General features: G+C 42.2%; 1 long non-coding RNA gene across 1 annotated transcript; it reads right to left on the reverse strand.

Annotated features, from left to right (window-relative positions):
• Nucleotides 1-397: 397 nt before the first annotated feature.
• Nucleotides 398-10,596, reverse strand: LOC143783461 (uncharacterized). The gene is made up of 3 exons (XR_013217185.1): nucleotides 10,553-10,596; nucleotides 1,757-1,834; nucleotides 398-523 (listed from the first exon to the last, which is right to left on the reverse strand). It is a non-coding gene; the product is annotated as an uncharacterized LOC143783461 (long non-coding RNA).
• Nucleotides 10,597-24,577: the final 13,981 nt, after the last annotated feature.

Raw genomic sequence — 24,577 nt, forward strand, 5'->3', positions numbered from 1 at the left:
CCGGCTTTGATGCGGGCTCACCGCCGGAGCCCGCATCAAAGCGGGGGTTCTGACCTCGGACGTACTATCCCGTCCGAGGTCAGAAAGGGGTTAAAGTCCTTTACAACTTCCAGTTCGTCGTTGTCCATTTCAAATTTGTCCTCATTGTACCTGGCAGTAGGCAATGTGTTAGTCTTCCTTTTCTTTGAGTAGGAGAACCGTGCTCGAACTTTAAATCTTGACACTTCTTAATAAGTCCTTTATTTCATCAATTCATGTTGCTATCAATGTTGTTTCATCTGCATAGTTAAGATTGTTGATAATTTGTCCAGAAATTTTGATTCCTTCTTTTTCGTCAAGTCCAACCTTCTGAAAATAGCTTTTGCATATAAATTGAAGAGGAATGGTGACAGGATGCAGCCTTGTCTGACGCCTTGCTGTACTTTTAACCATGCCATGCCATGTGTTCCATTGCGACTGTTGCTTCTTGCTCAGTGTAAAGCTTCGTAATGAGACTGATCAGATGATTCGGCACACCCATATCCTTCATGATATTCCAAAGTTTCTGGTGACTAACTTAGTTGAAGGCTTTGTTGTAGTCAATGAAGCAAAATAAACTTACTTTTTGTATTCTTTGGCCTTTTCCATTATCCATCTAATGTTACCTATTACATCTCTTGTTGGAGGTCAGCCATCATTACTTCAAAAACAAGGCCAGGAGCATACTGTGGAACTGATAATGAATTTTTGACAGCAAAGATTAGAATCAAGCTGCGCAAACTGACTAGACAACAGGTCGTTTCCAACTTTGATTTGACCAACATATCATACATTTATTGGAACAGTCTGCACTGTATTTGGATGAAAGAAAGCCTGAGGAATTATGAATACATATAATGACTGTTATTACTGAAGAAGCCAGAAAGTCAATAAACAAAACACAGATGAGACCCCGGCAGCCATGATTAATAGAAGAAACCCTAAAGATCATTAAAGAAAGACGAATGGCAAAAGCAAAAGGTAACAAGCAAGATGAAGACAACATCAGTAAAAGAATAAAGAGAGGCATTCGAGCAGACAAAGAACTTTATTACTAAAAGTTATGAGCAGAGATAGAAAGCGAACATCAGAACAGCAAGACCAGGAAGGCACACCAAAAGATGAAAGAGATGCAACGAAAGTTTCAACCAATAGTGGGAATGTTGAAAGACACAAAAGGGAACAAACTAACAGAGTCAGAACAGATCAAAGAAATATGGAAAATATACATAGAGCTCCTCTACAAGAACAGCTAAGTGATAAAGGAAGAAACTGAGACTGGAAATGATAGGGAACCGAACATCTTGAAAGACGAAGTCGTTGCTGTGATAAAGCTTCTGTCAAAAAGCAAACTCCTGGATGTGACAATATTCCAATAGAGCTAATAAAGTTTTCTGAAGGAGCAGTTGATGTCATCACATGCCTGTGTCAACAAATATGGATATCTGGTAAATGGCTCAAGGACTGGACAAGATCCGTGTTTATTCCTATTCTGAAGAAGGGAAATGCTACTGACTGTGAAAACTATTGGACTATTGCACTCATACCTCATTCCAGGAAATTACTACTGAAGATCCTACAAAGACGGCTACAGCCTTACTTTGACAAACAGCTATAGTAGGAAGAAGTGGTATTCAGAAAAGACAGGGGGACAAGAGAAGTAATTGCTAACATTAGATGGATAATGGAAAATTTCAAAGCATACAACATGGAGATCTATATTTGCTTTCTTATATACATGCTATGGTAATCCTTCCTTATTGGCTGTGCTGTATCTTGTGATGTGACATCTATAAATGCTGCAAATGCTGCTCTGCTGATGCAAAAGGCACAAAATATTTCATAAAGCGTTACCTTCAAAGGAACTTGCTACACTGAAAATGCAGTCTGATCTGATCACATAGTAGAGCTGACAGATTGAGCAGTTTTATATATAGTTTTGTAGAAGATCTATTATAACCTGCAATTTATTAATCTAAATATCTTCTCACTCTGGGCTTAAGCGTCCAGTGGGTGGTCCTACTCAATGATGGATCTGTTTACTAAGATAGTGCTTCTAGACAAATCTGACAATTAGAGATAAGTGAACTGATCCACGGAGAATCAAATTCAAGTCTAATTTTGTGAAATTTGCGGTTCCACATGAATTCAAAAACTTTGACATTTGTAATTCTTAAAAAAAAAAACGTTTGTGATACCTTTTCCCTCTCTGATGAGGCATCAGTGAGTGGGCTAATGTTATTTTACATTGTTGGTCCTGAGATTGATATTCTCACCAATTTATTCATTTCAAATCGAATTTTGAGGGAAACTCAGACAAAGGAGGCAGAGGCAAATTTCAAATGATACTTTAATTTCTACTGCCAATCAGTGACTGGGACCACCCATTGGATTCCTAAATTCAATGAGCCGATATTTAAATAAATAAATTACAAGTTATTTTATTTTTCTCTACAAACTACACAGCACGGTGGTGCAGTGGATAGCACAGCAGCCTTGCAGCGCTGGAGTCTTTGGTTCAAACCCCACTAAGGACATCATCTGCAAAGAGTTTGTATGTTCTCTCCATGTTTGCATGGTTTCCTCCGGGTTCTCTGGTTTCCTCCCACATTCCAAAGACATACTGATAGGGAATTTAGATTGTGAGCCCCAAAGCGGACAGCGACAATAATGTGTGCAACCTGTAAAGCGCTGTGGAATATGATAGCGCTATATAAAGATAAAGATTATTATTATTATCAATCAGCTCATCTCCTTCTGTCCTATAACATGCTACCTGCTGATCAGATTACATTGTCATTTTAAAGGGAATCTGTCAGTAGGATCAACGGTCCTAAACTGTCTATATTTGCATGTAGATCCTATTAATCTGATTAAAATGATACCTTAATATATGCGATCCGATATCTTATTCCCGAGAAATCCACAGTTATCCTAAGGCCGGGGTCACACATGCGTGTTTTACGGACGTAAGAGCGCAGAAACTACGTCCGTAAAACTCGCATAACATACGGCACAATTATTCTCAATGGGGCTGCTCCTATTAGCCGTATATTATGGTTCAGTATTATACGGCTTTCTACGGCCGTACAAAATCGCAGCATGCTGCGTTTGTCAGCGTATTGCGCAAAAAAATTGCCAATGAAAGTCTATGGGGGCGAGAAAAATACGGATTCCACACGGACCAGCAGTGTGACTTGCAAGAAATACGCAGAGGTGTTAGTGAAAAGTCGGTAATTCAATTGCCGGCTTTTCATTTCTCCTGCACAAACCCGACAGGATATGAGACCTGGTTTACATACAGTAAACCATCTCATATCCCATTTTTTTTGCATATTCCACACTACTAATGTTAGTAGTGTGTATGTGCAAAATTTCAGCTCTGTAGCTGCTGAAATAAAGGGTTAGATGGCGGAAAAAATTGGCAATTTTCTCCGCCAGAGTGGTAAAGCCAGTGACTGTCGGCAAATATTAATAGCCAGGAGAGGGTCCATGGTTATTGGCCCCCCCCCTGGCTACAAACATCTGCCCCCAGCCACCCCAGAAAAGGCACATCTGGAAGATGCGCCTATTCTGGCACTTGGCCACTCTCTTCCCACTCCCTGTAGCGGTGGGATATGGGGTAATGAAGGGTTAATGCCACCTTGCTATTGTAAGGTGACATTAAGCCAGATTAATAATGGAGAGGCGTCAATTATGACACCTATCCATTATTAATCCAATTGTTTGAATGGGTTAAAAAAACACACACACACATGATTTAAAAAGATTTTAATGAAATAAACACAGCGGTTGTTGTAATAATTTATTGTTCTCTCAATCCATTTCCAGGCCCTCGCTTGGCAAAATAATAAACGCACAAGATACATACCTTCTGATGTCCGATCACTTCCCACGATGTAATCCATCTGAAGGGGTTAACTAATATTACAGGCACGAGCTGCGATAAACCACTCGCTCGTGTCTGTAATCCCCCGGCGAATGAATGAAATGTAGGTCATTGACCTACATTTCCTTCAGTCGCGGTGATGCCCCCTGGTGGATGTCCTCATATGACCTGGAGCGTGGGAAAAAGTTCCCAGGCTGCAGTTCATGAGAACATCCACCAGAGGGCGCCTCACCGCGACTCAATGTAAGTACAGATCCAGCTTTCCTTTCAGCACCCGGGGATTACAGGCACGAGCGAGTGGTTTATCGCAGCTCGTGCCTGTAATATTAATTAACCCCTTCAGATGGATTACTTCGTGGGACGAGACGGTTCACCAGAAGGTATGTATCTTGTGCGTTTATTATTTTGCCAAGCGAGGGCCTGGAAATGGATTGAGAGAGCAATAAATTATTACAACAACCGCTGTGTTTATTTCATTAAAATACTTTTAAATCATGTGTGTGTGTGTTTTTTAACCCTTTCAAACAATTGGATTAATAATGGATAGGTGTCATAATTGACGCCTCTCCATTATTAATCTGGCTTAATGTCACCTTACAATAGCAAGGTGGCATTAACCCTTCATTACCCCATATCCCACCGCTACAGGGAGTGGGAAGAGAGTGGCCAAGTGCCAGAATAGGCGCATCTTCCAGATGTGCCTTTTCTGGGGTGGCTGGGGGCAGATGTTTGTAGCCACAGGGGGGCCAATAACCATGGACCCTCTCCTGGCTATTAATATCTGCCGTCAGTCACTGGCTTTACCACTCTGGCGGAGAAAATTGCGCGGGAGCCCACGCCAATTTTTTCCGCCATTTAACCCTTTATTTCAGTAGCTACAGCGCTGAAATTTTGCACATACACACTACTAACATTAGTAGTGTGGAATATGCAAAAAAAATGGGGATATGAGATGGTTTACTATATGTAAACCATGTCTCATATCCTGTCGGGTTTGTGCAGGAGAAATGAGAAGCCGGCAATTGAATTACCCGCTTTTCACAGATATCGCGCTGAATGAAATCTAAATACAGAATATATATATGTGTCTCAATGACATATATATATGTATATATATACTGTATATATGTTTTCCCGAACATTTGAGCACATAAATCCATTAGATGTCGGTTTTGCAAGCCTGCGAGAAAATCTCGCAGTACGGATGCCATACGGATTACATACGGAGGATGCCATGCGCAAAATACGCTGACACACCCTGACTACGGATCAATATTTTGGGAACATTTCTCCGTATTACGGCCGTAGTACGGACGTATAATACGTGGCGTATTGTCTTACGCCAAGTGTGACCCCAGCCTAAGAATTAAATGAGCTGTTAAGATCTCTGGACTGGACACTGATCTCCCTGAGAATCTGCCTAAGGAGCTTATTTTAAATTAAATGGGGCATTAAAGTGTGAGGCATTAAGTTGAGGAGAGCAGACTGTCAGTAATTAAAAGTTTCACACTGGTAAAGCCCTCTTTAATTTAAAATAGTCTCCGGAGGCAGATTCTAATGGAGATCTATGCCCAGCCCAGAGATCTTAACAGTTAATTTACATATTAAGAAAATTGTGGATTACTCTGGAATAAAACATCGGATCATAGCTATCAAGGGATCATTTAATTCAAATTCTTATGACCTACAAGGCCGTATAGACGGCATAGGAGCATTGATCCTACTGATGATTCCCTTTAACTACAGTAGACTTGCTTTGCAATGACTGTAACTATGGGATTTACTAAATCATATTTTTTTTTTTATTTACTCAAAAAAATATTCAGTGACCGAAGTACCTTATTCTGTAATGTTAGATGTGCACATATGTTCAAACAAAGGTCGAACACTTTTATGTTTTACTTGCACTTGACTGGCAAATGTGTCATTGTATTTAACAATGACATAAAAATTCATATTAAAACCCATGCATTTAAATGTGCAGGCACCAAATATATAAATATCCATTCAAGTGTTGAAAGGCCAGCAAGCAATTGTGTAATGAATTCCCTACAATGCTTTCTATTATACAAGACCAAATCCATTCGGTTATCAATAGCTAAACGCTAGCAACATTTGTTGTCCAGTTGTTAGACAAGCATCATTTCATTTACACAATGGCAGGGAATATTTAAATGTAACCAAGAAGAGATAAGTAGTCTGAGAACACGGCTGCTGTGAGGTGCTGCGGAGACCAACCACTAAAAGAGATTAATATGGACCATTTAATATATGTAAATGTTGGTATATTTTTTTTCAGCACGGGAAGGGTAAGTGAAATAATGGCTATGTACATAATGCACAGTACCATTTATTTTGTTCTGCTATTATTTAGTAGCTAATTATGTGAGGAAATTGAACAAATTGAAATAGAACAAAGCCTTACAAAGCCTCGTGACATAAAAGCTGTCAAATTGTTTATACTACATAAAATGAAATTAATAAAATGTGTAAAACGAATAGTAGAATAGAGAAATTAGTCGTGTTGTGTCCCTGTGTATTTTTAACAACAGAAAAGAAAAAAAGAGGCTATGAAATATTTGTATTTATGATAGCCAAGAAAGACACAACTGGCACAAACAATGTATACTATGGCTCCAAAATGTTTTAAATGTCCAATACAATAACTAGAGATAAGTGGATCAATCTGCAGAGGATTGTGTGGAAGTTGGATTTCCTGAAATCCATGCTTTCACGTGAATTTGAACATTTTAAGATTCGATTGATGGTTCTCAAAAACAAATTTGCTGATGAAGCATCAGGGAGCAGGCTAATGTCATTTTGCGTTGCTGCTCAAGCTTCTCCATAATGACTTGTAGCTATGACATCTTGCGGATTACCACACCTTGTACAGTGGTGGTAAGTACCTGGGCCATCACATGTCAGAGGGTCCCAGTGGAGCACAGTTTGTACTGCAGAGTCGTTTTCCATTTCCTGAGTCATTGTGTAGGTCTCTCTCCTCTAGAGTATAAGCTCTAATGGTCAGCTGGGTCCTCTCTCTTGTAGAGTGTAAGCTGATATGAGAAGATCAAGGGGCTCAATGGATGAGGGGGATCCTTTAAGCCCAATTTCCAGCACATGGCCAACGGCATTGGTGCAGCAATTGGTGAGTACAGGGACTGGAAATAGTAGGTAGATAGCTGGTAAGCTGGAAACACAGGCAGATGTAGGATATCAGCAAACAGCAAGCAAGCAGGTGGAGAGCAGGAAACCACAGGCAGGCGAAGGATGTCCGGAAAACGCAGACAAGCAGAGGATGTCAGGAAATCGCAGGCAAGCAGGTGAACTGCAGGAAGCTGCAGGCAAAATAGCTGGAGTGCAGGACATCAAAGGCAGGTGGAAGACCTCTGGAAAATGCAGGCAAGCAGATGGTGTGTAAAGGTACCGTCACACTAAGCGACGCTGCAGCGATAGCGACAGCAATGCCGATCGCTGCAGCGTCGCTGTGTGGTCGCTGGAGAGCTGTCACACAGACCGCTCTCCAGCGACCAGCGATGCCGAGGTCCCCGGGTAACCAGGGTAAACATCGGGTTGCTAAGCGCAGGGCCGCGCTTAGTAACCCGATGTTTACCCTGGTTACCAGCGTAAAAGTTAAAAAAACAAACAGTACATGCTCACCTGCGCGTCCCCCAGCCTCTGCATCCTGACGCTGACTGAGCTCCGGCCCTAACAGCAGAGCGGTGACGTCACCGCTGTTGCTTTCACTTTCAGTTTAGGGCCGGCGCTCAGTCAGTGTCAGGAAGCAGAGGCTGGGGGACGCGCAGGTGAGTATGTACTGTTTGTTTTTTTAACTTTTACGCTGGTAACCAGGGTAAACATCGGGTTACTAAGCGCGGCCCTGCGCTTAGTAACCCGATGTTTACCCTGGTTACCAGTGTAAAATATCGCTGGTATCGTCGCTTTTGCTGTCAAACACGGCGATACACGGCGACCTAGCGACCAAATAATGTGCAGACCTTCTAGCAGCGACCAGCAATTTCACAGCGGGATCCAGATCGCTGCTGCGTGTCAAATACAGCGATATCGCCATCCAGGTCGCTGCAACGTCACGGATTGCTGGCGATATCGCCTAGTGTGACGGTACCTTAAGAAACCGAAGACAGGCAAAGGATGTCAAGAAGCCGCAGGCAGGTAGTGCAATACTGGAAACTACAGGCATGTAGCGGAAGATACTCCAGAGTAATGGAAAAGTCATCAACCAAGGAAGCCACACACAGCCAGGAACACATCATTAAAAATGCTGGCACAGAGAAGAGGTCCTGAAGACCCATGGACATGTAGCTGACATAACTTTGGAGTCACAAAAGAAGCAGAAAAGTAGGTAAAGGCACCAGAAGCCACTGGTCTACAAAAGATGACCTGCAGCCCACATCCAGGTTGCTGCAAATTTAGTCAGATTAAATACCAACACCCGGGGGTCCTCTCTGCATTGACTTACAGTTGAATACAATAAAATTCTTTGGATACAGCAAATTTGAACAACTTGCAAGTGAATTTGGGAGGATTGCAAAAAAAGAAAAAATGCCACACTGATGAAGATTGCAGCAGTCAGAGAGCGGACTCAGAGTCAGGTTGCTTGGGCTTTCACATAATGCCTTGCAGCGATCACATCACTTGGTCTAGCACAGCCAATCAGGGTGGACTGAAGAAGACCTGCAGAGTCAATGAGACTGTGAATTGATTGATACGATATACTGCAGTATCAGCACTTTTATAACAACATTTTTTAAATCTTGACACACTGCAAACAATGTGGGCTGTTTAATACTCCTGTGTCCTAATTTTGCTACTGAACAAACATCCTAAAACCAAAGCTGAAAGCGTGCTTTCAGAGATAGACAAGCCATAAGCAATATTTTTTGCATTTCTCTTGCCTTTTCATTTGTATTTTAAAGAAAAATCTCCACATTCCTGAAATTTAAATGTAACTGTGTACCTCAAAAGGTGTAAATGTTTTAAAAATATATATTTTCATTCGACATTTCCTTGTTGTAGTAATCAAATATTAGACTCTTACATGCCACCCTTTTGATAAATCCTACGCAAAACGCGCGTCAGGGGGTGGATCTGGTTCCTCGGCACCTGGTTATTCCCATCATGGGTAAGCTACTTAGCTGTTAAGGGCACTTTTTTCTTGTTTCTTCCTCTTTGTGGGGGCGTTTTGCCACTGTGGCAGCCTCAGGGAATTCAGTATAAAACGTGTACTTCGCTTGCATGATTGTTAGATTTGGGGTCTACTTTAGGTCCAAATGCGTTATTGACATATAAGGTGCATACCATATACTGTTGAAATTTATAGTGCTTTATATTAGTACCATGATGATGTTCATCATTTTCACTGTTGTTTATGCCTTGGACCTAGGTGCTTCTCACTAGGGTTTAATGTTCTATGTTTGTGCTTCATTTTTTATATATTTTTTATTATTATATGTAATAAATTACATTCATTTTTAAATTTTGTGCATGGAACTCCATTGTTTTTGGTTAATGACATTTCCTTGTTGTAGTAGTCAAATATTAGACTCTTACATGCCACCAGAATACAGAGGCCTATTGATGGTGCTTACTTTTGGATAATTTTTGGATGAGTTTTATCATTTAAGTAACCTAAAAAGTCTGTGTAGTGTCTTGATAAGTAGGTTGTTGCTTACCAAACTCAAAAGTGGTCCAGTACAGTCCTAGGAAATCTCAGAGTATTATACACAAATTTTCTGGGCAATTAAAGGCTTTTAAGTATTGAATAAATTTCCCATAAATCATTTTTTGGGGGTAAATGCTGGCAAATTCATATTTCAAATGATCCACTCTTTACTATATCTAATGTCTTCTGTAAGTTTCTTTTGGCATTACTAAAATACTAAAGTGACCTTGGAAGAACTTTGGGTTTTCTTTCTGTTATACTGTCACATTTAAGATAATAGAGCTAATACTTTCTCATTGATGAGAACATATCTGGTACTTCAATTTCAAGAGTTAAAAGTTAGAGAAATATCTTTCTTTAAAGGTGTTTTCCAGAATGAATAAAGTGACCATCGTTAAGATTTGGCATAATTAGGAGAAGCCAGGAACATACACTCCATGCCTCTGCTCTGGATGCTGCAGAAGAAATACCAATCCATTATGATAATGGGATTGAGGGTCTAGAGTAGAGGGTGTCTAGTCATAGGCCCCTATTCAGTAGGACCTGCGAGTTTCTTGCCGATCATGATGATGTAGTGGAGTCATACATTCCTTATTCATGAAGAGGTGCATGCTTCTTCATTAATCTGGAGCATCTGATGAGTAGCATGTGCTTCACCAGAAATCTTACTCCAGTCTGGCAATACCACAGCTTGTCATGAATTGGAGGAGCTATGGCATAAAGCCCCTGTCATGCCCTTTTCCTGCCCCAGGTACATGCATTTTGGCAAAGGTGGGGAAACTAGCATGAAAACTTTTTTTTGCATAAAAGCTTTGGTGAAACAGGGCCATAGAGTGAGGTCTCAAGAGGGGGAACTCTGATATTAATTTTTACTTATAATGTCCAGTATTTTGCAGATTTAAAGAGGTTGTCTGAGATATGTAACAGAGGCAGCAGTAGTGCAGAAATAATAAAATAATACTCACATTGCATCGTTAATGTAAACAGTATGCCGGAGAGAATCAGCACTAGAACAGAGGGTAATAGTTAATTGCTCCAGTGCTATCACTGCCTGTGTGCTGTGATAACCACTTATTATACAGTTCTTATGTATTATCTAGAGGCCACATGATTATTCAGTGGCAGATCTTGAATTATATACTTGGTACATACAACATTTGAGAAGGCAAAAGTGTTTTTTTTACTAGTTCTTCCTTTTCTCCAGGGCCTTCGTTCTTGCTGGCCAACATTCATATGGCTCCATGATCAGTGAAATATTCTAAAGTCGCATTGACAAGCTCCCAATGTGTTATCATAGCACTTATTCAGAGATCAAAATGGGATTGACTATGAGGCCACACTCTCCGACTCTCCTTCTATACAGAATCTTTAATTTTATTAATAATCTGTTTAATATCATTGCACTCCCGGGTAAAAATACTTGTATAATACACTGCTAGATCTATCTAAAATCTGTTAAATAAAATAGAGATCCATACCATACAATAAAGACATAGCGTCATATTGGTACAAAATATCATGACATGTAATGAGTTACATAATAATTCATATCATGTAATGAAAACATAGTGTCATATGTACAAAATATCAGAACATATAAATGAGTTAGATAATAAAAAACCCTTAACTATTAGGCTTAATCAATATAAGAAACTTGACACATTTTTACAATTATACCTTATACCTATACAGATTAAATAGAACTATGATATACTGTAGTACATATAAATTTAAAAAGAGACTATGTTATACATAATAGCAGTATTATACTAATTGGTATAAGTATACTACTCCTGGACTAAGTATTTCATTGTGAAACGCGCATTGGGTGTGGTTGGTCCCTAGCCTCCTATACTGCTGGTAACGTTACTTTTACATATTGGTCTATTGTGTCTGTTATAATTTAAAGTAGATCTTTTATGAATAGTATACTTATATCATTTAGCATAGTACTGCTATCATGTACAACATAGTGTCTTATTAAGTTTATATGTACTATATCTTAGTTCTATTTCACCTATATAGGTATAAGGTGTAATTGTAAAAGTTTTCCAGGTGTTTTTTACAGTGATTAAGCCTAATAGTTTAGGGGCATTTTATCATTTAGCTCATTATATGTTCTAATATTTTGTACATATGACACTACGTTTTCATTACATGGTATGAATTAAGAAGCGAAGCCGAGTACTATAAGGGCTTCTTATTATGTAACTCATTGTGACACTATGTCTTCATTGTATGGTATGAGTCACTTTTTTATTTAACGGACTTTAAATAGATCTAGCAGTGTATTATACAATATTTTGTACCCCACTATACCCACCTCTTTTTCCTGTATTTGCATTCCCCTGTTTTTTTATGTACTTATATGATTCTTGTCTTATATATATATTTCTTCTGCATGGCTCCAGCAAAATTGTGGCTGCTGGCTACCATTTTTCCAAACCATAATCTTCATCAAAAAGTTGGAAAATAATAAAATGAAGACTTATATTCACCTTACCGCTCACTTCTCCACTCCTCCGCTCTTCATCATCGGCCATTCAATTCTCATAACATCTTCTGATCTCTGCTCTGCCACAAGCTCTGAAATCCATGGCATGAGTCGTGACATTATGTTGTCTTTAACTTTTGAGCTCTTGCAGATTTCATCATCCATGGTGGTGATCAGAAGATGCGACGAGAACTGGATGGGTAACAGCGAGGAGTGGAGGTTCTGGAGAGGTGAGCAGTAAGGTGAGTATAAGCTATTTTTCTATTGTGTATCTTACATTAATTATGTGCTTGGGTCTGGAGAGACCCCAAAGCATAACAAGGGACAATCAATTTGTAGAATCTGCGCAAACAGGCAAATTTGAAATTTGCCTGATCCGCTCATCTTTATCAGGGATTGTCTCAGAGTTTGGGCTCTTTTGAGGATCTTCTTTGACAATGGTGGGCCAGTCTAACCTTGGGTGAGGGAATATGTGAGTGCTGCAGTGACAGTAGTAGTAACGATATAGTTTCTGGTTACATGTATAAAAATATAATGAAATATTTAAAATTACTTTTTATTAACACTGCAGAATAAAATACTCAGAAATTTATATTAACTACAAATTTTTATTATTGTAGCAAAAGATGCTCAACGCTACTAACTACCTTCAGCTGTAAGGAAATGACCATAATATATAGTAAAGTATAATCTTAATGTCTGTTATAAGATCACTTGGGGAGAAACTAGTAGACTATTTTATACCCTTGTTTTAAGGCTTCTGATAAAAATAACTTTAACCATAGCCGCTGTAATATTTTTTTGCTTTATTCTGTCCAGGTGTTTTTTTTTAATGTTGCAGTGAAGAAATATGTATAAAATGTTACTGGGTTCTGCTGGTGACAGGTTGTAAGACAGAAAATCTGTGATGACCCTTCTCCTCACTATTCATTTATCTGCGAGGTGGTATCTCCTGATAGATTTCTCCTGCGTGATTTATTGCAGTAAAAGACTACATAGAAATGGGCTTTTGATAAAATTGTTCAAGGATTCTTGTACAATATATCCTAATCTTCAGATGTACACTACAGGATGTTTTGCTTTTTTAAGCTATAAATAACCACCGATAAATGTTATAATAAATCTGCACATTTAAGGCACGGCTTGTGGAACAGCATCATAAAGCGGGTATCTTCAATGTTATCAGCAACTGCAATATGTCTAGAGCATAGCACTCAGTTGAAGGCCCATATTAATTAGCTGCAATAACAGAAGACCCCCAAAAAACATTTTACATCTTCATGGCAGCAATAACAAGTAATTATACAGAATTTTGTTTTGGTGTACATGCATTTTCCCGCAAAACACAAGCATTTTGCAAGCGTTTTTAGTTTGCAGAATGCTTGCGCTTTTCCAAGCAATTTGAAGCATCGCTTGGAAAAGTGATTGACAGGTTGGTTACACTTGTCAAGCATAGTGCTTGACAAGTGTGACCAACTTTTTACTATTGATGCTGCCTATGCAGCATCAATAGTAAAAGATAGAATGTTAAAAATAATAACAAGAATAAAAAATATGGTTATTCTCACCTTCCGATGGCCCCCGATCTCCTCAGCGGCGCTTCCGGTACGTTCCGTTCCCAGGGATGCTTTGCGCGAAGGACCTTTGTGATGTCACGGTCGCGTGACTGTAATGTCATCTCAGGTGATTCCCACAATGGATCCCTGGGAACGGAAGCCGCCGTGTGCACCGCTGAGAGCCAGGAGGACTCCGGGGACCATCAGAAGGTAAGTATATCCCTATTTTTTATTTAAATTATTTTTTTTACAGGGATATGGTACCCAGGCCCTGAAGGAGAGTCTCCTCTCCTCCAGACTGGGTACCATCTGCATATGAAGCGCTCACTTTATGCATGGTGGGCATAGCCACATGTGTAAAGTGAGCGTTTCAATGCAATCCTATGGTGGTGGAATCGCCGCGATTCCACAGAAATAATGAACATGCTACGGATTTTACCGCTATGCGGTTCCGCAGCGGGAAAGTCCACAGCATGGGCACAGCAACTGCAAAATCCCATAGGATTGCATGGGAATGCGTTTTTAAGCGTTTTTTAAGGCTTTCCGCTGCGGCAAAAAACATGGCCGAAACGCATAAAAAACGCAATGTGGACGCACAGCCTTAATGTTACATGTTAATGATTTCTTTCAGGCTCAGGGGCGTGCGATGCCAGGAAGAAATCCCTGTCTCCACTCTTCATTGTAATGGCACCCCCTTCACATGCATGTCACACTGACTTGTTATGTGAACCTTATCCGCCCTTCTACGGACAGAGTCTTCATCAATCTTCTGTTCAGGCAACGGTGAGTGATTCGCCAGTGCAGAAAATTAATGAAGGCTGGGCCCACAGAAGTGTGGATAAGGTTCACATAACCACACAAGTGGACGGCGCAGGCGTGGGATTACAGCGCTGCAACTGCACGTCACAGGTCAATGTGATGTGCATGGGAAGGTAGTGCCATTACAATGAAGAGAGGAAGCAGGGATTTCTTCCAGGCACCGCACACCCCGGAGGCTGAAAGAAATCATTAACATATAACATTAAAACTGCTTTTCTCAACATCTGCACCACAATTATGAGGCATACAGGTAAGCAGGGCCGGCTCCAGGTTTTTGAGGGCCCCGGGCGAAAGAGTCTCAGTGGCCCCTCCCCCTTTAACACATACCACGATTCATGATGCACAGATACAGCAGAGAAATATAGGTATAGTACAATGCCAGATTTCACTTTACATGAGTAATAGCTATTGTAAATTATACAATACCATACAGCAGAGGGGCTTTATATAAGTCAACCTCCTATATGCCAATTATGTGAGAGCGATGCTCAAGCCTTGCATTGCATCAGTGTATATATACAGGATTCTTGCCCCTTGTGTCTCTATTCTTCCCCCTGTGTCTCCCATCCTGCCCCCTGCTGCTTTCAATGAAAAAAAAAACTGTCTACTTACATGGCCGCGCTCCTGCGGCGATGATCCCTCCACGCAATTCAACTGCATACTTGCTGGCAGATGACAATGATATCATACACTGGCGATGTGCGCACAGACGTCACCTGCCAGCCGCTGATTGGCTGGCAGCTTTTAACCATTCAATGAAGAGTGTTTGTACTTATCCTCCTATGGAATTAAAACAATTTAATGCAAATAGGGTTAAAACACTTAAAACATATAAGACCATATGTAGGTAACGGCAGATACCAGACAGTAGCTTAAATAAATTAAAATGTAGGTTAGATTGGCGGTCAGGTAGAGAGATGACTAGTAGCAGGCAGTAATCGGCCACAGACCACAGTACATTAGGGTTAGTGTCCCATAGATGGTGCATTTAGCATGAGAGATCCACTTCTAAAGTGCACTGGTGCAGACTCCAAAAAATAGATAGCTGTATACAGCAAAGAAGAGGTCAGGGTTATCTCTAACCACTATTAGCAAGGCAATAAAAAGTTGGAGGAGGGGCAGTACCTTTCTGTCTTTGTAGCAAAATCCCCTCTGTGTTCTGTAAATGGTATTCCTGACATAGTAAGAAGTAGGGTTGAGCAAAACGGGTCGGCCATTTTCAGAAGTCGCCGACTTTTGGCAAAGTCGGGTTTCATGAAACCCGACCCGACCCCTGTGTGGGGTCGGCCATGAGGTCGGCGATCTTCTGAATCTGGTATCGGAATTCCGATACCGAGTTCCGATATGTTTGCGATATCGGAAATCGGTATCGGAATCCACATTTAAGTGTAAAATAAAGAATTAAAATAAAAAATATTGATATACTCACCTCTCCGGAGGCCCCTGGACATCGCCACTGGTAACCGGCAGCCTTCTTTGCTTAAAATGAGCGCGTTTACGGCCTTCCATGACATCACGGCTTCTGATTGGTTGCGTGCCGCTCATGTGACCGCCACGCGACCAATCACAAGCCGTGACGTAATTCTCAGGTCCTAAATTCCTCATTCTAGGAATTTAGGACCTGAGAATTACGTCACGGCTTGTGATTGGTCGCGTGAGCGGTCACATGGGCAGCCGCGACCAATCACAAGCTGTGACGTCATCTAAGGCCCTTCACGCGCTCATTCTTAAGAAGGAAGGCTGCCGGAAAGAAGCAGGGCGCGTCCGAGGGTGAGTATATACCTAATAGGAATATACTCACCCTCGGCTTCTTTCCGGCAGCCTTCCTTCCTAAGAATGAGCGCGTTCAGGGCCTTAGATGACGTCACGGCTTGTGATTGGTCGCGGCCGCCCATGTGACCGCCACGCGACCAATCACAGGCTCTGACGTAATTCTCAGGTCCCAAATTCCTAGAATTAGGAATTTAGGACCTGAGAATTACGTCACGGCTTGTGATTGGTCGCGTGGCGGTCACATGAGCGGCACGCGACCAATCAGAAGCCGTGACGTCATGGAAGGCCCTGAACGCGCTCATTTTAAGCAAAGAAGGCTGCCGGTTACCAGCGGTGATGTCCAGGGGCCTCCGGACGGGTGAGTATATCAATATTTTTTATTTTAATTCTTTATTTTACACATTAATATGGATCCCAGGGCCTGAAGGAGAGTTTCCTCTCCTTCAGACCCTGGGAACCATAGTATCCCATTGCACTGCATTGGGTTTCGTGTTTCGGCCGACCCCGACCCCGACTTTTTTATAGGATCGGCCGATTTCGCTCGACCCGACTTTTGAGAAAGTCGGGTTTCGTGAAACCCGAACCGATCCTATAAAAATAAAAGTCGCTCAACCCTAGTAAGAAGATGTTGCAGTCTAGATAAGACTGATGGATGGGAGCGCTGTCCTGCTGGTGAGAGCTACTCCGTGTGCCTCGCTCCAGTGGTCTGCAGTAAGCCGGTCATGGTGTGTAAGTGCAGTGTCCTGGGAGCAAGGGTAGGACCTGCGTGACGTCAGTCGGCACATGATGCCCATGTGACCACACCACAGCATGTAAAGGATGTGATGAGGACCAAACCACTTTCCGACGCCGGGTTCCTTCTTCAGCTTTTAACTGTAGTGTTTAACTGAATCCTGCCGCTGGGGCTCGATGAGCAGAGGGGGCCTGATGCGGGCCCCCTCTGCTCATCGGGCCCCATACGCCAGTCAGGGCAGTAATGCCCTGATGGCGGCCCTGATCCCAGACAGCGTGAGTGGGCCCCCCTGTCTCGCCAGGGCCCCGGCACTTGCCCGGGTACGCCGGGTGCTGACGCCGGCCCTGCAGGTAAGACATTAAAGAGGCTGTCCAGGCTTGGGACTCAAGTCTGCAGTCACTCTATGTGACTACAGACTTGTCAATCCTCATAGTGCGCAGTGTGCATGCTGTCAAGATTCTCCGATGCCCGCAACAGGCAATATGCATAATTCCATCCATATTCCAACTAGATGTGTCCAGCCTCGCCCAATTCACTTGTATTGAGCGAGGCAATGTACGTCTTGTTGGCATGTTACTTTAAGTATGCAAATCACATACTTGCGGATATGCACCCACCCATTCCCTGCACCGGCACGTGAGAATCTTGACAGCGCACACACAGCATACTGTGAGGGTTCACAAGTCTGCAGTCACATACAATGACTGCAGACTTATGAAATCATTTTTTGCAAATTTCTTATGCCACATAGTTGTGTTTTTGTCCTCCATTATGTGTGCAGATTATATTCTTAAAATCATTGATGTATACTTTTATATTTAGGCATTCTCAGAGAAAAACAAAAAAAGGAAAAATTATTTTTTGCAGTGTTATATGAATCCAGGGTTCATATATTATTCTCTGCTTGAAGACTAAAGTATTAGAACCGGATTTAACATTTTTTTTTACATACCGTAATACTATTCATTTAACACCAAAGTCAAAGCAATTTAACATCTGGCTTGTAATGTATCTACTCGGTGGGTGCAAGGCTAATGGCAGAAAAACATGGCGCGCGATCTGCCACATAAGCTGTTTCTTATTCATATGCAAATATTCCTTACAATGTTCTCACAATTAAGGAAAAGAAGAAAATGTTTTTAGATCAAATGCAGAAATTTGACATCTTAGATAAAGTTAAAGATTCAAGGTGGCTAATGGTGGTTGGCAGAAGTAACTATACATTATGTCAGTGTTCCCTCTATCTAATTAAGGTAATTACTGAAGTACTTACATTAAAGAAACATTAGAATGGTGTACACTAAAAATTTCAAGAATTTTTTTTAAATAATCACGTCTAATATGTCGCAGAAAACTGATTTTAGTACATGAGGCAGACATGCCAGTAACACTAACTGACATCCACATAGGCAGGTATAAAATACTATTGGACAAGTAATAATAGCTATAATGCACTCTTTTGTAATGGTTATTCTAATGGTTGTTGAACTCCTAAAAAGAAAAATCAATTCCAAGCAACACAATGCATTTTGTTGTGATTTATAAAAGTGTTCAATACATTTTATTTCACATTTATATTAATGAGGAACATACCTATCATATTAAATGGGTGTAGTTTTAAAAAAGTCTATGTTCTCTCTTTTAGGCGTAATATTGTCATGCTGTGACGGTCTTCAGTAAAGGGACCTCAAACTGTCCCTTGAGCTAGGACCTTAACTATCCCTGTCCCGGGGGTACTCTTAAAGGTAAAGAGGCCTGAGTCTCCGACCTCACTATGTTCCTGTAAAAACCCAAATCTGTCCCCTCCCCCACCCCATAAGGAATGGCAAACAAATGAAAGGTAAACCAGACACAATGACAGCACAGGGATATCAGAAAGCCTCTATCATACAAAATTACTAACCAACATTAGGGAGGAGGATAGAAATAGAGAGGGAAAAACTAAATGGGAAAAGGGAACGGGAGATAAACACAAACGTACAACAGTAAAGCACAGAACACTACTACAACAACTCTAAACTTTAACTACTTAGCTTTAGAACACAGCACAGGAAAACGGATCTCTAATAGCAACAACGAACTCCTATTTAGCACAGCGTTTTCTAAGGACAAGGAAACAGAGCTTAACTGGCAGGACAGAGAGGGTCTAGCCAGGTTTTATAGGAAGAGTTAATGACCAGATCATAAGCAGCTGAAATGTAGCTGTATGTTTCTGACCAGCATAGAAAGGGTAGGTAACCTCTTCAGCATCAAAGGAAACCAAATTTATTTAATATGGGATCCAAATACACAGGCTAATTGGAAGATCCGTGATTCACAATACGCAGTGATCTTCTAATCTCAGATCTCCCAGGTTTGTGTAACACACCGGAGACAAATATATTGTAATGATTTCTATTATTATAAAAAGTGTTTTTCCAGAGCCAAATATTGACTGACTATCACTAGGATAATCCATCAATATTTCATTGGAAGAGTGTCAAGCCCAGGATCAGCCCTGACCAGCAGAATGAATCAGCTGTGAAGTTCAGCAGGGAGGAGTATTCTGTATTGTAGCATGATGCATTCATTCTGCTGATTGTTTCAGTTTTAGGGCTGCCTGGCTGATTCCTGGAAAGCATCTTTAAGATGAAAATTTGTGCCAATGCAATATGGTATAAATAGGAATGAATATACCTTATACAGTTATATCAATGGTCTACAGCTTGTGACTCTCCAGGTAGTGAGCTGTGAAATGTCCAGCATGTCATGAAAGCTGATGATATGTTTTGTTGGAACTTTTCTAACAAGAAATACAGGTCAGCCTAGAAACATTAAAGGGAATCTGTCAGCAGGTTTTCGCTATGTGATCTGAGGGCAGCATGGGCTAGGGGCTTAGACACAGATATCAGGGATGTGTCACATATTAGGCTGTGTGTTGTTGGTAAATTGTTAAGTGTTTAAATTAGTAATTTAACCCCTCTGCCATTGGACATACTATCCCGTCGAGGTGACCTGGGACTTAATTCCCAGGGACGGGATAGTACGTCATAGCCGATCGGCCGCACTCACGGGGGGAGCGCGGCCAATCGCGGTCGGGTGTCAGCTGATTATTACAGCAAACATCCAGCACTATGTGCAAGGAGCGGTCACGGACTGCTCCCAGCACATTAACCCCCGGAACCCTGCCATCAAACATGAAGCATCACGCATGGAGGGGGCTACCTGCGTGCTTCCCTGAGACCCTCGGAACAACACGATGTGATCGCGCTGTTCTGAGCGTCTCCTCCTTCCTCCTCCCTGCAGGCCCCGGATCCAAGATGGCCACGAGGGGCCTTCCGGGTCCTGCAGGGAGGTGGCTTCACAGCGCCTGCTCAGAGCAGGTGCCGGCAAGCCTGCAGCACTGTCAGATCGCTGATCTGACACAGTGCTGTGCAAAGTATCAGATCAGTGATCTGACACTATATAGTGATGTCCAACTAGTTAACCCCTTTAGTGAACACAGTGAAAAAAAAAATGAGGCAAAAAACAATGCTTTATCATCATATTGCCGAACAAAAAGGGGAATAACACGCGATCAAAATGACGGATATAAATAAACATGGTACTGCCAAAAACGACATTTTGTCCAGCCAAAAACGAGCTGCCATACAGCATCATCAGCAAAAAAATTAAAAAGTTATAGCTCTCAGAATAAAGCGATGCAAAAATCATTATTTTTTCTATAAAATAGTTTTTATTGTATAAAAGTGCCAAAACATAAAAAAGATGTAAATGAGGTATCGCTGTAATCATACTGACCCAAAGAATAAAACTGCTTTATCAATTTTACCAAACCCGGAACGGTATAAACGCCCCCCCCATAAAAAGAAATTCGCGAATTGCTGGTTTTTGTTCATTCTGCCTAACAAAAATCTGAATAAAAAGCAATCAAAAAATGTCATGTGTCCGAAAAAGGTACCAATAAAAACGTCAACTCGTCGTTCAAGACCTCACATGACTCTGTGGACCAAAATATGAAAAAATTATAGCTCTCGGAATGTGGTAACGCAAAAAATATTTTTTGCAATAAAAAGCGTCTTTTAGTGTGTGACAGCTGCCAAACATAAAAACCCGCCATAAAAACCTGCTATAAATAGTAAATCAAACCCCACTTTATCACTGCCTTAGTTAGGGAAAAATAATAAAATAAAAAAATGTATTTATTTCCATTTTCCCATTAGAGATAGGGTTAGGGTTGGGGCTAAAGTTAGGGTTGGGGCTAAAGTTAGGGTTGGGGCTAGAGTTGGGGTTATGGTTTGGATTACGTTTACGGTTGGGTTAGGGGTGTGTCAGGGTTAGGGGTATGGTTAGGGTTGGGATTAGGGTTAGGGGTGTGTTGGGGTTAGGGGTGTGTTTGGGTTGGCATTAGGGTTAGGGGTGTGTTGGGGTCAGGGGTGTGGTTAGGGTTGGGATTAGGGTTCGGGGTGTGTTGGGGTTAGGGTTGGAGTTAGAATTGGGAGGATTCCACTGTTTCAGGCACACCAGGAACTCTGCAAATGCAACATGACATCCGATTTCAATTCCATCCAATTCTGCATTGAAAAAGTAAAACGGTGCTCCTTCCCTTCCAAGTTCTGCCGTGCTGTTATGACCCAAATGGCAGAGGGTCTCAGAAATAAATACCAAGTCTGCAAACACAAAAAACCAGCTCATAGGGCAGTGGTAACTGGGCTGACCGTATATCTAATCCTAGCACCACAAATAGCAGCAGCCGGGGAACGTGCCTACTGTCATGATTCCCAATGGCAAGGAAACATCAGAACACAAAAATAACGGACGAGCTCTGGGAGATGGAATCTCGAGCTGACCGTGAGCTAAATCTACCACACAACTAATAGTAGCCAGGGAGCATACCTACGACTTCCTAAATGCCACGCGCCAGCCGGAGGACTAACTACGCCTGGTAGAGGAAGGAACAGACCTGGCTTACCTCTAGGGAAATACCCCAAAAGATGATAGCAGCCCCCCACATGTAATAACGGTGAGTTAAGAGGAAAAGACATACACAGTATGAAAGTAGATTTAGCAAAGAGAGGTCCACTTACTAGATAGCAGAAGGATACAAAAGAGGACTTCACGGTCAACTGAAAACCCTTTCAAAAAACCATCCTGAAATTACTTTAAGACTCCTGTGTCAACTCATGACACAGGAGTGGCAATTTCAGCCCGCAAGAGCTTCCAGCTACAGAGAATAACAAAAACTGCAAACTGGACAAAAGATACAAAACAAAAGGACAAAGTCCACTTAGCTGATCAGCAGACTAGTAGCAGGAACATGCAACCGAAGGCTCTGGTTACAATGATGACCGTCAAGGAAATGACTGGAGAGCAAGGCTAAATAGGAAACTCCCAAACACTGATGGGAGCAGGTGAACTGAGACAACAAAGCACACACAAGTCACCAGTACCACCAGCAACCACCAGGGGAGCCCAAAAAGCGGATTCACAACAGTACCCCCCCTTAAGGAGGGGGCACCGAACCCTCACGAGAACCGCCAGGGCGATCTGGATGAGCCCTATGAAAGGCACGAACCAAATCCGAGGCATGAACATCAGAGGCAGTTACCCAAGAATTATCTTCCTGACCATAGCCCTTCCATTTAACCAGATATTGAAGTCTCCGTCTGGAAATACGGGAATCCAAGATCTTCTCTACAACGTACTCCAATTCACCCTCCACCAGCACAGGAGCAGGAGGTTCAGTAGAAGGAACCACCGGTACCTCATATCTCCGCAACAACGACCGATGGAATACATTATGGATAGCGAAAGATGCCGGGAGGTCCAAACGAAAGGACACAGGGTTAAGTATCTCCAAAATCCTATAAGGACCGATAAACCGAGGCTTAAATTTAGGAGAAGAAACCCTCATAGGGACAAAACGGGAAGACAACCACACCAAGTCCCCAACACGAAGGTGAGGACCAACACAACGACGGCGGTTAGCAAACTGCTGAGTCCTCTCCTGGGACAGTTCCAAATTATCCACCACTTGTCCCCAAATCCGATGCAACCGATCCACCACCGCATCCACTCCAGGACAATCCGAAGATTCAACCTGACCAGATGAAAAACGCAGATGAAACCCTGAATTGCAAAAGAAAGGAGAAACCAAAGTGGCAGAACTAGCCCGATTATTAAGAGCAAACTCTGCCAACGGCAGAAAGGCAACCCAATCATCCTGATCCGCAGACACAAAACACCTCAAATAAGTCTCCAAAGTTTGATTAGCTCGCTCCGTCTGGCCATTGGTCTGAGGATGGAATGCAGATGAAAAAGACAAATCAATGCCCAACCTGGCACAGACTGCCCGCCAAAATCTAGACACGAACTGGGTACCCCTGTCAGAAACGATGTTTTCCGGAATACCATGCAAGCGAACCACATTTTGAAAAAACAGAGGGACCAACTCAGATGAGGAAGGCAACTTAGGCAATGGCACCAAATGAACCATTTTAGAAAAACGGTCACACACCACCCAGATGACAGACATCTTCTGAGAAACAGGGAGATCCGAGATAAAGTCCATAGAGATGTGCGTCCAAGGCCTCTTCGGAATAGGCAAGGGCAACAACAACCCACTAGCCCTAGAACAACAAGGCTTGGCCCGAGCACACACATCGCAAGACTGCACAAAAACACGCACATCTCGAGACAGGGAAGGCCACCAGAAGGATCTAGCCACCAAATCTCTGGTGCCAAAAATTCCCGGATGACCTGCCAGAGTAGAAGAATGAACTTCCGAGATGACTCTACTGGTCCAATCGTCAGGAACAAACAGTCTACCAGACGGACAACGATCAGGTCTATCCGCCTGAAATTCTTGCAAAGCACGTCGCAGATCTGGGGAGACAGCAGACAAAACTACCCCATCCTTAAGGACACCAGCAGGTTCAGAATTCCCAGGAGAGTCAGGCTCAAAACTCCTAGAAAGAGCATCTGCCTTCACATTCCTAGAACCCGGTAAGTACGAGACCACAAAATTAAACCGAGAAAAGAACAACGACCAACGTGCCTGTCTAGGATTCAGGCGCCTGGCAGACTCTAAATAAATCAGATTCTTGTGATCAGTCAAAACCACCACCTGATGTCTGGCACCCTCAAGCCAATGACGCCACTCCTCAAATGCCCACTTCATGGCCAAAAGCTCCCGATTACCAACATCATAGCTTCGCTCGGCGGCCGAAAATTTTCGAGAAAAGAACGCGCAAGGTCTCATCACCGAGCAGTCGGAACTTTTCTGCGACAAGACCGCCCCCGCTCCGATCTCAGAAGCATCGACCTCAACCTGAAAAGGAAGAGAAACATCAGGCTGTCGCAACACAGGGGCAGACAAAAAGCGGCGCTTAAGCTCCCGAAAGGCCTCCACAGCAGCAGGGGACCAATTGGCAACATCAGCACCCTTCTTAGTCAAATCCGTCAGAGGTTTAGCAACGCCAGAAAAACCAGCTATAAATCGACGATAAAAATTAGCAAAGCCCAAGAATTTCTGAAGACTCTTCAGAGAAGTAGGCTGCGTCCAGTCATAAATAGCCCGAACCTTGACAGGGTCCATCTCAATAGAAGAAGGGGAAAAAATGTACCCCAAAAAGGA

Source organism: Ranitomeya variabilis, chromosome 6 (genome assembly GCF_051348905.1).
Source record: "Ranitomeya variabilis isolate aRanVar5 chromosome 6, aRanVar5.hap1, whole genome shotgun sequence".
NCBI classification, from domain to species: Eukaryota; Metazoa; Chordata; class Amphibia; order Anura; family Dendrobatidae; genus Ranitomeya; species Ranitomeya variabilis.